Below are 16,401 nucleotides of genomic sequence, written 5' to 3'. Positions count from 1 at the left end.
CCCATATCGGCATGTGTCAACCTGCCAGGAGGGGGCGCCAGGATCCTCTTCATCAATTTAAAAAAAAGGTTGACTGAGCCTTTGATATTATGTTTTATATTATATTCACTACAACTGTTCGCCAACATTGAATGACGTGTACTTTTTAATTCACTTACTTAGTCACTTTTCTTCAATTGACAGTCTCATTGGGTGCGTGTGTGTGTACTTTTACACAACTTGTGTTCATTTCAGGAACGAATGTTCAGAAGAAGCAAAAGCGAAGAGTACAAAAAATTATTACATGTAATTATTTTCTTTTGTAGTTTGTGTATTATACGGGTCATTGACAGAGAAGTTTGTCGAATGGTGCCCATTTTATAAAGTATCATGTGGTGCGACCAAAAAAAATAAATAAATCAATTTGAGGTGTTTATTTTGAAATACATTTCAAGACCGGATTTTTAATCATCCACAAGACAGTCAAGAACGCACGGAAGCAGAGCAGCTATCAGCAAGTATGTCAAAAAATTATAGCGATCATATTTGGACGTCATGTGGTATAGGCTAATACGGTGACCTGAAAAAAAATCAAATAAAACGTATAAATTTGTCCAACAAATATATATTTCCATTCGAATCTTACTTGTGTGGCTAGCGAGCTTGTTTTGTTTAGATGGCTAATTGTTCATCTCGTAACTTTAAGCTTTCCATGATAGATATATGTAGATGTCCTCATTTATAGATAATAATCATAAGAAGAAGAAAAAAAATTGAGATAATGGTTAATAAAAATAAATACTGTATAATTTTTTGTAACTTTACGATGTCACAGCACACCGCGAGCCGTCATGATGAGGAGAAGGGTGACAGAAAAATGGATGTTTAGCCTACTGCGCACGCGCAAGAACGCACTTCGGCTCTCTTGGGCACACAATTGGGCGTCAACACTGAAGGGGGCGCATGAGAGCACACAGATTGACGTTGGTGATGTGATCTTCTTCTACGAAGACACCTTGCTAGCTAGCGAGTTAGCGAGGTTGTGGTTGGATGATGTCCGACAACAAACTCCAAAATGCCGGAGATTGAATGCAAAACAAAACTTTTTGGTCCGACTGGACCGGAAGGGAGTTTTTAAAAAAAAAAAAAAAAAAAAAGGGACCCGAGTGTGTTTTCACAGTGAACAACAGTGAACAAGAGTACGTGATTGTGAAGACATTCTTTCATTGGGACCGGGAAGACTTTCTTTCATGAGGACAACAATCTCCATTTTGACGACAGACTTTTGAAGCTCAAAGAAGAAAATGAGGAACTGGAAAGGAACCGACTTTATCTACAAAAAGTCAAGGCAAGACAAATCTTTTTAAAGTCTACATAAAATGAGACCTGATTCAAATTTCAAATTCAAAATTAGACTTTGTAGTAAAACATGTTTGAACAGTCAGAAATAAAGTTCCTTTATGGCAAAAGATGGTAAAAAAAAATAAAAAAAATCATTCTGATAGTGTTTTCTTAATTTCCTTTGCTTACCATTTGAAATAAATAGCTGACAGTACACGCACCTGCTTATAATGACGTTAACACAGGTCACGTGTGTACACAAGTGGTGCGTGTGTTTGCTGCCGTGCTCCCCCTGTCGGTAAAAAGTGGAAATGACATTAGTGTACCTTTGTCTTTGCTCCACTCGCGTTGTTCCCAGTTTAACTACTGTTGTGGGGACCGACTTGAAGCTGTGGGGACATTTTGGTGGTCCCCACAAGTTCAGACCTCATTTTGAGGGTCTGGACAAATCATTTTTCATGCGTGAGGTTAGTGAAAGGCATTATTATGTCAATGACAAGTCCCCACGATGACACAAAGACAAACGTGTGTGTGTGCGCGCGTGTACGAGCAGATGCGTAATATGTGCCAGTGTCCAGCAGGGCGGCGCCATTGAGCTCAATTTGAACTCGTCTCCACCTTTGACGCTGACGTTGTTTGACAGATCGACGCCTCTTCGCTTAGCAGCCGGCAATGTGTGTGCGTGTGTGTTTGGGGGGGGTCTGCTAGTGTGTGTTCACATGTGACGATGCAAGTCACGTCGGCATGAACGAGTTTTGTTGACGGCAATTCATCATTATGCCTCGATTGTTGTGTTAGCATGCTATTAGCATACGCTAACACAAGTGCACGTGTGTGCGTGTACATGTCGTACGTGGTGAACGCAAAAAGGGCGTTGAAGGCGACGCATGTTTCCATACATGCATAACAGCCTGCGGGGGTTCAAAGGTCATGCGTGTGCAGCCAATAGACGGGCCACGGCTCTCGTGTGACACGAGCAAGATGGCCGCCGCCGGGGAGGAGAATCACTGCAAAGTCGTTTTCTTGTCGTTTGTCCACTTTGGACGACTTTTCTTGACCTGGAAAAACTCACAAAGACACAAAATACTTTCAACATTTTTTGGCAACAAGCACTCAAGTGGGTGTGGCATTCGAATGTATCGTTAGCCCCTCCCTCCTGTCGTTTAAAAGCGAGCAGCCAATCAGGACCTTTTCCTTCACAAAATGAAGTCATGTTGACAAAGTTTTTGTTTTTTTGTTTTTTTTACTTCATCTTGCGCTCGGCCAGTCATGAAGCTGCAAATTGTTGCCCCTCGTGAGTTGGAGGGGCGGGGCCACAAAACGGGTCACGTGACCCTCAACGTGACATGTTACATGACTTTATTAAAATGATGGTAGGGAGGTAAATTGTTTATTTCATATATTTCCATTGTATCCTAATATTTGGTCTGTCAGATGTTGAATATATATTGGGAGCATTTTGACATGAATTTTGGGAATGTCTTTCAGTATTTGTTATTGTGATTTTTATTCTCCACACTTTCTCCCATACAACACTTCCAATTTACGTTGTTCAAATTTCAACAAGCTTCCAAAATTTTCGCCTGTCGGGGTATATATCGTCTGATGCCACATGACTTACAGTCTTTCCAAAATGTAACGTTAAATATCAACTTTTCCCCATTCATTGAACTTTTTCTAAGTATCACTTTTGTACTTCCATACATAGAACATTTCATCATGAGTAAGCAGGAGGTCATCATTTCATCATTTATCTCTCAATTGACTTCATGTGCGTTCAAATCTTAACTTTCAGCATTCCCACACAATTTCTCCACAAATTGCACTTAGTCTGGTTATGTATATAAATGAGATGATTTACTTTGCTTTGCTTTTTTTCCCCCCCAATTATTTGTTATTTATTTATTTATTTTTGTGTACACGATGAGTTGCGTCATCACATTCGATGTGAGGTGTCGTAAAACGCGTCAGCCGCCGCGTGTTGTGCAACCTTATTAAACGTGTTTGCACAACATTAGCCGCAGTCGCTAATGTGCTAGCGCACGCACACGCACGCACATTTCACTCGTGCTCCTGTCATAATAATAATGAGAATAATAATAATAATAATAATAACAATCCGAATGATCATTTTTTTTGCTTTAAAGTGACCGTTGTGAAATCTGAAGTTGTCAATAAAATGGTAAAGTCCTGCTCGAATGTGGAATAATAATAATAATAATAATAATAATCAATCAGATGATGGACTTGAATTCCAAATTTTCCCTCCTAACAATCATTGGGAAAATCAATGTGGAGTCATTCATGCAAATGATTATTTTTCACGAGATGAATATGACACATGAACGCTTTGAAAAGTATGATGGTCAATTTCTTCACGTCACGTCTGCATTCACTCCAAATTCAAAACGTTTGACACACGCACAACTTCATAATTTCATAATTGTGTCTGATACAAATTCTTACTTTATTTAAGCACGACCTTATTTGGTTTTGCATTTATTTTTGCTCTTTCAACATTGCAAACTTGAAATGAAAATAAATGTATAAAATTTGAAATGTATTTTTTGATGCTTGCCACCATTTCTGGAATGTCGACGACGATATGGTGACAATTAAAACGCGCGCACACACACAATATGCTCATATTCACGTGACTGCTTTTTACAACCTTCAAAAAACACAACATGAATTATAATTTGCAAATTAAATTCACGCAAAATATGGAAATAACAAACACATGAAAATTATGTGCTGAAAATATCAAAAATGTACAAAACGTGTCCAGCAACAATTTTTATTTTTTTTTGCTGTCCTCGAGTGGCCACATTCAAAACATACAAAAGCATAAAAATGTGTCATAGTGGCCTGCACAATTGATGATGTTTATTATAATAATAATCATGATAATAATAAAATCTTCATTAGCACAAGGCAGTCAGTTTTTTCTTCACACAAATATTTGTTTGCTATTTGATTTTTTTTTTATTCATTTTTTTACTCTTGCGTCATGAAATAAATCAAAACAAACAGAACATCATTAGTATTATTAGAATTATATAATATAGAATTACAATTATATTATATATTACATAATGTGTGCGTGTGTGTGTGCGTGTGTGTGTGTGTGGGTGTGTGTGTGTGTGCATATATATATATATATATATATATATATATAATTAAGAGGGAAAAAATCCTGAAAAAGAGCAAAAAAAAACAAGGGACATAAGCAATCATAATCGTAATTATTCGAATGGATTTGCCTGACTGAATTTAATGACATTAAACAGGGAATAAAATAATAGTAGTAATAATAATAATAATAAAAGATAACAATAGTTAAATAATAATCCTGTTATTACACAAATTGCACAATAGCATAAAGTTGTGGTTGCTCATTATTGTGATTTGTGTTCATTTAATGATTCAATTAATAGTTTACTTTTGTGTTGAATCATCATCAGGAACGTCAATAATATAAAATTTGATGATCGCATTCATTTTTTCAAGAAATATGTCTTTTGAAAGATTTGATTTGTGTGTTTTGAAATTGTCCAAAAGTAGAAAACAAAAACGACATCGTTGTAAACCTTCACAATTTCCCGCAAACTTTTTTTTGTTTTGTTTTTCTGACGCAAAACAACAGCAGGAAAAGGAGACGTCAAAACTTGCCGAATGATTTCACGATCGTTCCTCAAACTGCTTCATTATTGTTCATCTTAAATTTGCTCGCCTAATAAATCACAATCGGAAATAAAAGTGCCAATTTGAATCCGTTTTTCAATGAAATCGATTGAGAAATGTTGTCACATTTAGCTAACTCTCTTCTTTTTTTTTTTTTTTTTTTTTTTTTTTTTGGAATTGTGTATTGAATTTGAAGCCAAATCCAAGACAAACGCTAAAGCCAAGCTAACACGAATGCTAAAGCTAACTAGCAAACACACTCTTACCTTGAATAGAAATGAAACATCCGAACCGGAACCGGACTCGCAACACGTCCGCAACAAAGTGCTGGAGTCGTGCGTCGTCGTCATGACAACCTCTGCCCACCGCCATTTTGTCTGCTCAAAGTACTTTCTTTTTTTGGTTTTGGTTTTCCTTTTTGCGACCGTTCGCTTCGCCAGACACTTTTTCACTGTCGCCTCATACGTGAACGCCGTCCGTGTGTGCGTGCGTGCGTGCGTGCGTGCGTGCGTGCGTGCTGGTCTTTTGTTCTTTTCTTTTTTTTTCTTTTTTTTTCAGCTTGCACACGCACACAATGACCTCGCCGTCTCCGCAGCAGCCGCCATCTTGTTTGGTCTCTGTGTGCGTGTTTGTCTATTGTGTGCGGCCGTCGGGGGGTGATTAGCACAGCTGAGGGTGGGCCCGGGGGGCCACGCAGTCGTTGCACTACAACAAGAAAGTCATTCCAAAAATAAAATAATAATACAAAAAAAAAAAAATCACCTGAAGATCATTTGGCTTCATTTTGACGAGAAAAACAACAAGAAAATACAGTTTGTCATTTAGCATCCTCCAATGATCGGTAAAGGTGATCGTATGTTGCAAGAAAAAGTTTTATTTGGACAGTTTTCAAAAAAAAAATGTCGCAAAATAACATTACAAGAATGAAATCGAATTAGTTTAAAAAAATAAATAAAAATTGTTGACCTTTTGATTAGGATAGACCAAGTATCGGCTGGGCCGATTATCGGCACCGATATTTGACAAAATCGGCATCGGTCATTTTGAAGAATCATATGGCCGATAATAGATTTTTGTTTTTTTTGTTTTTTTTTGTGTCGACTGATTTGCCGCCTATGATTGATTGATTGATTGATTGACAGCTGCCACTTCCACGACACAAGCCAGCGAACGTTCCAAAGAAACAAAAGTGAAAACCTGATTAAGGATGTGCGATCATGCCGATTTTTAATTTTTGTTTTCTTTTGCAAGTGGCAACATTGTGTCCTCGTGGTTAGCACATCTGCCTCGCTGTCCCGAGCTCGTGGGTTTGAATCTGAGCTCACTTGTTGTCTGACATTGACGACAAACGATCCGTAAAATGTGGCTTCAAATTGAGTGGCGACCAGTCCATAGTTGATCCACAAGTGCCCTGTAGCGACCAGTCCATTTTTATTTTTTATTTTTTTATCCTGCTCACCTGCTTTCCAAATGAGCTGTTGTGAAGATCCTTCTTCCCAAAACTCATGAGAACCTTCTGGAAAAGACTAAAAAAACAAAAACCGAACCAAAAGAATCAGCTAACTGCGAGAACTGACAAACACTCGAGCGTTCGCGGTCCCGACTCGGAACTCGGAACTCGAGCAATCAAGCGACGTGAAGACGAAGCGGGAAGTCGTTGACGTTTCCAAGCGGACCATCAAGGGGACGCGGTTTTATGCAAATGAGGACATGTGCTTCTCATCCAAAATCATCCGACCGCCTCGTCCGGCAGCTCATGCTAACGCTAATGTTTGTTTTTTATTGTATTTTTTTGATTGAGCCGTTTGGCCGTTGCTCATCAACAGCAAAACACTTTCCGAGACGTTGAAGCGCAATATTCAGCGTTGGACAACATTGGACTTCATCCTAATATTTTGTCGCATAAATAAACATCACAGTACATTGTCCAGATTCCAGAAAATGGTCAACGATTATTGTTGATGGAAATGATCATCGGAACACATTTGACAGCATCCATTATTGTGCATACTGCAACAATCGTCAGTCAGTCTGTCTGTTGTCAGTGAAAATGAACACAAATTTCGTCAACACACATTTTTCACCGGATTAAAACGAGATGAGACGAAAACCCTCATTAATAAACAATATGTGGGACTAAATCAGTATTCATTTTTATCAACGAATGAAGACGAGGCGAAAATGTACTTCACGTCATAAAACAGGACGAAAATCGATGATGAAAATGATACAATTTTGGATCTCTGCCAATCTGAAACGGTGATACTGTCATGTGACCCACAGTGACACGCCCCCTTTCAGATCTGCAGCTCGCGAGTGCAGACAGACAGGAAGTGGATAAAAAAAATTAAAAAAAAGGTAAATATAGTTATAACGTAACATGTTAGGGCTGTGCAATTAATCGAAATTCAATTACAATTTCAATTATTACACTCAACAATTTATTTTTTTTTTATTACTACAAATTTTTCAGTTGTTTAAATTTATACATTTGCACCTTTTTCAAATTTTAAAACAACTAATTTAATAAATGTTGTTTCATTCAAAAGGAACTTGCATAATGATAGTTTTTCAAAGAATTGTATTTGCCTTAATATTTATCTGTTTTTTACGTTGGAAAGGTTTTGTACCAAATAAACCAGTTTGAAACTGAACTAAAACGGAGACTACATTTAAAAATGGCGGCTATAATGAACACTAGTCTGTCGTCAGTTAGCTGGTTCGGGTATTTAGTCGATCAGTCCATTCTTTCGTTGTTTCTCCAGCAACAAATTGTCGGAGGTTGAAAATCAAAATGAAGTCCGAAACTGCCGAGTGTCCTCAAACTCAACGTCTGCGAATGAAAAAGACGCATCGGAGGTTGTCGGCGAGCGTTGACAAAACGACGACGTTGGCTAGTGGCCAGAAAAGCCATTAGCACACGTTAGCGTAGCGTAGCCTTCTAACTGCATTCCGCCCCTTCAAACAAGCGCCATCATGAAAACATGAGGGTGTACGGTCCAATGGAAACATCCGGAAGCGTCATGTGACCGCAGACCCACCAGAAAGACCAACAAGACTCCTTTCGGGGGTTTTGTTTGTTTTTTTTACCCTCGTCACACGCTCGCATCAAGCCTGAAACTAAACCTGTCACAACTTGACATCTTCAAACATCAAAGCAGGCACTGGATTTACGTTAGCATGCTCACTAGTGTAGCTAACGCGGTGCATCTGATAAGTACTTTTTATTATTCACGTTTGTTGCGTCGACATTTTGAACAGCATTTGCGCAAATGTTCCACAAACGTATTTCTGTAGCTGACCTAAAAATGACGCACTTTGTAGAATTGATTCCATTATTAGCTTGTTTGCTAGCATAGCTCGTCAAATGAAATGTATTTGTGTTGATTTGCATATTTGATTATTTGGAAAACCTGTTCAAGGAATTATTTGTGCTCTTATGAGTTGCCTTGAACACAACAAACAACAATATTTATTTGCCAACACAGATTTTTATTGATATTAGCAATTAGCAATTCGTTGTTGGAGCCCTACCTTTCTTTCTTTCTTTCTTTCTTTCTTTCTTTCTTTCTTTCTTTCTTTCTTTCTTTCTTTCTTTCTTTCTTTCTTTCTTTCTTTCTTTCTTTCTTTCTTTCTTTCTTTCTTTGCTCCATGAATTACCAATAATAATGATGATCCTGATTATTCATTCATATTCATTAGCTTGTTCACTAGCATGGCCAACATGACATTTTATGGCCTTCGTTACATTTATTAGTTTTGTGAACTCACAAATGCCGCGAGAATTCATCTTGCGAGAGCAAGTTTGCTTCCTTCAGCAACGCTGCTAGCATCCGCTAACGACGTATTTGCTAGCTTGGAAAATCAAAGCATAGCAGTCCAAGAAGACTTTTCTGAAACCCAAAAAAAAAGTCTGTCAGACCAAACAAGTCTGGTGGAACTGTGGGAAGCCGCGCGAGGTCTCGTCAATGTCTCCAACAACCTTCCACAACATTTTGCTCTTCTTTACCAACACCGACAACATTTTCCTCGTCCATTTTGCAGAGTTCTTGTTAGCTATCCTTCTTCTTCTTCTTCTCTTATTTTTCTCTCTTTTGTTTGATTGTGTGAGATTTCTGTCTTTGGAGGGGACAATTTTTTTTTTTTTTTTTTGCGGTATTCTGTGTTGAGATTGTGGAAGCACACAATGTGACCAAACTGTTCAATGCCCGATTATAATCTTTTTTTTTTTTTTTGCTTTTTGTTTATTTATTTATTTTCATCATGTACAAAAACCAAATGGTTGAAATGTGAAGAACCCGTTGTGTGCTTGTCCCGGGCCTCGCTGACGTTTCTGAATGAACGATTAGCTACGATTAGCGTGCGGCAAATGTAATAGAAAAACCCCCGTCTGGCCACCACGGGGGTCTGGTGGTCTGTCGGGGGAGGGGGCAGGGGTCGGTTTTGGGGGTCCGAGGCTCCCTCCCAGCGTCCTTAAAACAACAGCGGGTGTGGTTGTGGAGCGCTGGCGTGAATCGGAGCGACGGGATGATTGTCCAAAGATTGTGGAAGCTGCGACCTGTTTGCTTAACCTCGTCACCCGCCCCCCGACGAGAGGTCGCGGCCGCGTCCCTCCTTCTTCCTCCTTCTTCCTCCTCGCTTCCCACGCCGCGTCGTTACCTCGATTACATCACACGTCATCAAGCACGCCGGGTCTTTTCTCTTTCGGGGGTTTTATCTGGGCCGGCCCGCTTCTGTTGTGCGCCAGATGTACGCCGGGCTCAAAATCAAAGAAAAAAAATAGCAAACGCCACTTTGTCTGTTGTAAAAATAAAAAACAAACCATTTTCTGAACCGCTTGCTCCTCACAAAAGTTGCGGTGGTGCTGGAGCCTATCGCAGCCGGCCCGGAATTGGTCGCCAGCCATTCGCAGGGCAAAATAGAAAAAAACAAACCAGAAAATGATTATTTGTAATACTTATTTTTCTTATCCTAAATTAGCTTGGCGCATTTGTCGTGGTCCATCATGGCACTTTTTTAATCCAAGTAAATAAGAGAGAAAATAACAATTGACGTGATTATATTGTTTGAAATCAAACGTAAATGAAAGGAAGTCGAGTTGTTGGGATGTTTTTTTTTGTTTTAAATGAGTGCATTCAAGTTGACCTTTGACACCGCCGATCAGCGATTAGGAGTCACGCACAGAGCGCGAGGTTTCCTACTGCGAGCCGATTGGCTGACGCCAGCCGGTGACTCGATGCCGATTGGCCGTCGGACGCTTTTGCTGTGATTGGCGGCCGCGTCGGTTCGGGGGCGGGACCAGACGCCACTTTGGTTTGGTCACGTGTTCCTTCCGACTTTGCGGTCTGTCCGTCCTTCTGCTTTGTCTTCTTGTCCATCCGTCATTCTGTCCTTTTCCGATGCTCGATTGTTGTCTGTCATTTTTGGAAAATTTTACAAATAATACACTTTTTTTTTTTTAAACTAAAACTAATACTGAAACTAACTAAAACTAAGCATTTATTAAATAACTCCAACAGAACCACACTGAAAACTAAATTTCAAGAAACAAAACTCAAAATGAAATCAAAACAAACTCAAATCTATAATAAATAGCTTGACTCACAACTTGAATTTGTTCCTCATAACTCAAGTCACAGATTGATTGCTCGTAACTTGTACTTTCAATAGTTTTGCTTGTTTTTATTTAGTTTTTATTTTTTTACAAATTCAGTTGGTTTGAATGAGTTTTTCGAGCAGGTTTCTTACTTTTATTTATTTATTTATATTTTTGGAATTCTTGGTTTTGCTTTTTATTAGTTTTTTTCCCCCCATTTATGGAGTGCCAGATGGGGAAAAAAAAGTCACTCTTGAGTAATTAGTCAATTAAAGTGATACTTGACCCATTGAACAATTTTCAGCAGTGAAAAGTTCCTATTTTGTCCAGAATGAATTTGATAACTTGATTACATGTACAATTCGTACCTTTTTAAAAAGTTATTTTTCTGCTTGCTGTCGACTGATGATGACATCATCTGTGCTGGTTACGACCAATCATGGCTCACCTGTTTTCTGGGTTTGCTCAACAAATTGAGCAATTTGATTGGTCGAATCGTCACTGTACTTCCTCAGCACAGGTGATGTCATCATCAGCTGACAGCAAGTACAAAATTTTTTTTAAAAGGTACTAATTGTACATAAAAAAAAATAATGAAGTTACCACATTAATTGGAGTCAAAATCTGAACTTTTGACTGCTGAAAATAGTTCAATGAGTCAAATATGCGTTTCATGCTGCATTCGAGGAGGTTGGAAATTGGAGTTTTCCAAGTTCAAACCAGGAAGTGTGCACGGAAACGCCCCCTTGAACTTGATGGCTCCAAAGTGACTTGAGTATAAAATATTATCAGTATTGGACATAACTTGACGTAACATAACGTAACGTAACGTAACGTATATGACGGTTTGCCGCCATCTCCCTGCATGAAATTATAAATACGCTCAACTACTAAACAGGATGAAATACTTATGAAATCAGATACAAACAATAAATGAAACAAAATTGCGAGCAGGCAAGTTTGCTTGAAAATAAAAATAAAAACAATTTATCGCTATCCGCCATTTTGCTTGTTTACCTTGAACGCTTTCTGATCGGAACTGGGGAAAAAAAACAACTCGGATATTTCCAACTTCCAACCGTCCTCAAATGCAGCATAAGTCCGATTGTCAAACGACAGTTTGACGTCATCGAAACGATCGTTGTCAAGTCGAGTCATCGTTATTTTTATATGAATCGACCAAGACGACGACGGAGGACATTTTCACTTTTATGAACGCAAGATGTCGTTTCAAACCATTTTTCAATTTGGTTTGGTCAAAAAAACAAACAAAAAAAAACTCGTTTGTTTTCAATGTTAACTTTCGTGAATGTTTTGGTGACCTCGAATAACCTTTGGCGGTTTAAGTCCTCGTCAGCATCGCGTCGCTCTTCTTTCTTTCTCGTCCGTTTTTGTCTTGTTGTCGGCCAAAGTGAAAGTTAGTTTTTTGAATCGCCTCCTGTCTGTGCCGCTGACCTTCGACCCCGTCAAGCCAAAATGCTTCCTTTTGGTGGGGGTCTCGTCAGAGGCTTCCTTTGAAGAAGGACAAGGAGCTGCCAATCACCGCTTAAGTACTTCCTGCGCGGGGATGAAACAAAAAACCAGGCGAGCGTAATGATGGCGGCTTCCTGCGTGCGGGGGGGGGGGGTCACCTGGACCAGCCAATGGGACGCGAGCGCTCCAAATCCAAGCGAAAGGGAGCCAAGATGGCGGCGCTCAGCGTAATCGAAGCGGACGCGGCGGCAGCGATCCGTGCACGGCGATTAGCGTTGTCACGGAAGGCCGGCGAGGAGGTCGGCAGGACGCATGCGCGCCGGCGGCTCCGCCCAGGAAGGTCGCCGCATCACCCCCGCCGTCGCACGCTCCACGTTGCCTGGATTCCGCACGCGATCTTCGGCGGCGGGCGGGGGTTGCTGACGTGCAACATCGGCACCCGCCAATCGGCGAGTCGGGGCCCACTCGCCTTTCTTTTTTTTTTCTTTTTTTTGCCTTTGTGTTTGTTTGGAAATGTCCAAGCGACGTTTAGCGCCGGCGCCGCCCGAAAACAAACCGGCGAGCGTTGTGGGTCGGCGGCCGTGACAAAACTTATCGGCTCGCAAAGTCAAAAGTGCAAAATCGTTGACAACACAAATATGGCGTCGCTAGCGCCAGCGTTTTTTTTTTTTTTTTTTTTTCCAGTTTGATGGAATTTTCTTTGGAATGGATTTGTGTCGTCAATTCAAATTTCAATCAATGATTACACTCCACAATCACAAAGTCAGCATCATCATTAAAAAAAAAAGTTATTTATACTCATTTTTGAGTTGTGTAAATTTATACAGTTGCACCTTTTTGAAATTTTTTAAATAACTCATTTAATCAATTTTGTTTCATCCAAAAGGAACTTGCAATAATTAGTGTTTCAAATAATTTCATTTGTCTTCATATTTTTTTTTATTCGTTTTTTTACGTTTCAACATTTTCTTATTTTGTACCAAAAAAAAAAAAAAAGATCTTTCTACTTAACTTCAAATTTTTGCCAACATAAATAATGAAATAAATCATTATTATAAATATATATTATGATAAATTCTGTTTGCTCCAAAAGGAACTTGCATAATTATAATGTTTCTATTTATTATTATTATTGTTGTTATTATTATTATTATAAGAACAACTTATTAGTATATTTAAAAAAATGAATTTGGCAATATATTGTGACATTTTAAACATCCATTTTTGATGGAAAAAATATTCAAGAAAATGTCTTACTTTGAGTTGGGTTTAAAGTACACCGTAATCATGGAAGAATATTATATTAACAGAAGATGAAGTCTTCATATTTTGATTTCAACGCTGTTCAAACATTACAACATGTTTGTTCAATTCAGTTATAAGATCAATAAATAATACATTTTCATACAAAGTCTCCATTTACAAGTTTACTGATTAGTATTTTCTAAATTTGAGTCAAAAAATTGCAACAATCAACTTGTAAATTTGTATGGGGATTAATTGGTATTGAATCAAATCGTGACCGATGAATCGAATCGCCAAATATTAGTCAATTCACACCCTTAGTATATTATTATGATAGAAGTCATTTTTATACTTCTTCCTCCTCTTTTTGAACATGTCAATTAGGAAACTGTTGACAATTTCTTTTTCTTTTCTCTTTTCGAAAGGGATAACGTCACTTATTTGGCCCATTATAGCAATAACAAGTGAACAGTTTGTCGATAATTAATTTGATATTTTCATTATTTGTCATGTACAAATTAGTAGCTTTTGAACACATTTTGCAATTTGTTGTCGCCTGAAAATGACATCACAAGGGCCCATGCAGGTAACCAATCACAGGTCAGCTTGTGAATGTCACATGACCAAAGCTAGAAAACAGGTGAGCTGTGATTGGTTACCTGCATGGGCCCTTGTGATGTCATTTTCAGGCGACAACAAATTGCAAAATGTGCTCAAAAGCTACTAATTTGTACATGACAAATAATGAAAATATCACATTTATCATATGAAAATATTCCTGTTTGACTGCCAAAAATGGTGAAATAAGTTCCTTGAAGGACAACTTGTATTTTATACTTGTGATGTGTTTATATGTTCAATCAAACCCAATCAATCAATCAATAATATGTGGAGCGCCTTGGCAGTTTTTTTTTTTATTTTTTTTTTGGTCCTAATTTTGTGTTCCCAATCCAGCTGGCAACTTGAGCAGATGTTGACATTTGACGCATTCTCACTTCAAGCGGTGACGCAATCGCATCGTTCTCGCGCTTCACTTTCAGTTGAGCGAGTCTCCGATTTCTTGGCCTTGCGCGGGCGCATCAGCTTCACCATTATGGAGCCGTGCCGACACCCGTTGAGCTTTGATTAGTCGCGGCGGGATTAAAAGGCGAGCGAGCGAGCGAGCGAGCGCTCCAATCGCACGTCGTCCGCAAGTCTCAACTTGATTTCGAAAGCCTTTTAACAACAGACTTTGCATTGCAAAATTATTGCATCTCTCTGCGATATGCGGATTGCATGGGCCAGTATCGCAATTTTGATATTCTTTTGATATATTCTGCAGCCCTAATCAATCCAAATCATAAATAAATACATATTTCAAAGAAGTCTTTGCTAAAAAAAAATAATAAAAAAATGTTGTTGCTTAAATGCTGGAACTGTTTGAAAATTGGTTAAGGATGCAAAATAAACAGCAAAAAATAAATAAATCAATTGTAATTAGGGCTATGCAATTAATCGAAATTCAATTACAATTTCAATGATTACACTCCATAATTACAAAATAAGCATAATTGTAAAAAAAGATTATTAAAACAAATTTTTGAGTTCTGTAAATTTATACATTTGCACCTTTTTTTTTTACATTTTAAAATAACTAATTTAATACATTTTGTTTCATCCAGAAGGAATTTGCATAATTAGTGTTTCAAATAATTTCATTTGTCTTCATATTAATTTTATTTTTTTAACGGTTCAACATTTTCTTATGTACTTAAAAAAAAAAAAAAAAAAAAAAATGATCGTCCTACTACATATACACTCCAACTTCAAGTTTTTGCCAACGTAAAAAAAATAAAAATAATAATAATTATAAATATATATTAATATAAATATACCAAAAATAAATAATCGTGATTTCAATTACTGCCAGAATAATTGTGATTATTATTTTTCCCATAATCGAGCAGCCCTGATTGAAATTTCTCACATGCATTACTAAATAAAAATGTGATTTTTTTTTATTTTTTTTTTTTCTTGCGTCCTGTTGTTGCGTCAAGTGACGAACGATGTTGCAAGATTCTTTTGGGACTTCAAAGTTTTTCTTTCAAGTCTGTCCCTGACGACCTTTCAACTTCCTTCTCAATTTGGAAGAAGGTCAAAGTGCGGATGAACTCTGAACTCTCACCCCTCTCCAAACCGCCCCCCCACTCCTCTGAAGGTCCAAAAACTTGACAACAACAAGTGTATTTTTTGTTGTTTTTGTTGTTGTTTTTTGCCTTTGAATTTGGATTTCCTGTGTGGATTTTTCCGGCATACCCGCAGAAAAGCCACGCAAGTGTTGAGCCGTGTCTGTGTGGCTTTTGTGCGGGTATGCCAGCAAACTCTGCATTTGTGCGTCAGCCTCGTTCAAGAGCAACAATTTGTTGTCGTGATGCGCGGACGCCGATTGGCCGCCCGTCCATTCTTTGGTGACGTGCGACCAGTCGGTTGTTTGGCGACCAATTTGTCGTCTGTCAAAATGAAGAAAAAAAAAAAGTTGTATGTCAAGAGACAGGCCGCGTGCGTGTGTGTGCGTGCGCGCCAGTGTGTAAAACGTGACCTCCCGCAGGGGACGGCGGCAGTCCAAACCAAACGTTGCGCGGACGTCACTTGTCAGGCCTGCAGGGCGGCGCCACATTGTTGTGACGCGCAACATGTCAGACACAAAATGGCGTCCGGATGCCACCGCCGGCAATGTGTGCAACTGGTGGCCCCTGGCCAATCTTGGAGTGAGTGGGCCCCTGATTTTGTTTCTCTCTTCTTCTTCTTTGTACTTTGAGTTGCTGTGGAACTCGCTGCTGCCCGGCATGTTGTGGTCAAATCAAGTACTGCAACTCAAGGGCATCTCTTTTTTTTTTTTTTTTTTTTTTTTTTTTTTTTTTTTTTTTTTTCTTTTTTTTTTTTTTTTTGAAGAGCTCAGAATTGTTCATTCGGTAGTCTTACCGATTCAACGTCTTGTCATCATTGCTCTTTTTTTTTTTTTTTTGTGTGTATGTGTGCGTGCGTGTGTGCGTTTGCGTGTGTGCGTTTGCGTGCGTTTGCGTGCGTGCGTGTGCGTGCGTGCA

General features: G+C 38.7%; 1 protein-coding gene and 1 long non-coding RNA gene across 2 annotated transcripts in view; one reads left to right on the top strand and one right to left on the bottom strand.

Annotated features, from left to right (window-relative positions):
• Window positions 1–925: 925 nt before the first annotated feature.
• The window catches only part of acyp2 (acylphosphatase 2, muscle type), a 36,786-nt gene continuing 21,310 nt past the window's right edge, over window positions 926–16,401 (top strand). The window contains exon 1 of the mRNA XM_077495327.1: window positions 926–1,327. The gene's annotated coding sequence lies outside the window, so the exon portion shown is untranslated. The remainder of the gene's footprint in view (window positions 1,328–16,401) is intronic.
• On the bottom strand, window positions 1,323–5,540 carry LOC144001206 (uncharacterized). The gene is made up of 2 exons (XR_013278407.1): window positions 5,271–5,540; window positions 1,323–2,378 (listed from the first exon to the last, which is right to left on the bottom strand). It is a non-coding gene; the product is annotated as an uncharacterized LOC144001206 (long non-coding RNA).

Source organism: Festucalex cinctus, chromosome 14 (genome assembly GCF_051991245.1).
Source record: "Festucalex cinctus isolate MCC-2025b chromosome 14, RoL_Fcin_1.0, whole genome shotgun sequence".
Taxonomy (NCBI): domain Eukaryota; kingdom Metazoa; phylum Chordata; class Actinopteri; order Syngnathiformes; family Syngnathidae; genus Festucalex; species Festucalex cinctus.
This window is presented reverse-complemented; position numbering and strand designations above follow the sequence as displayed.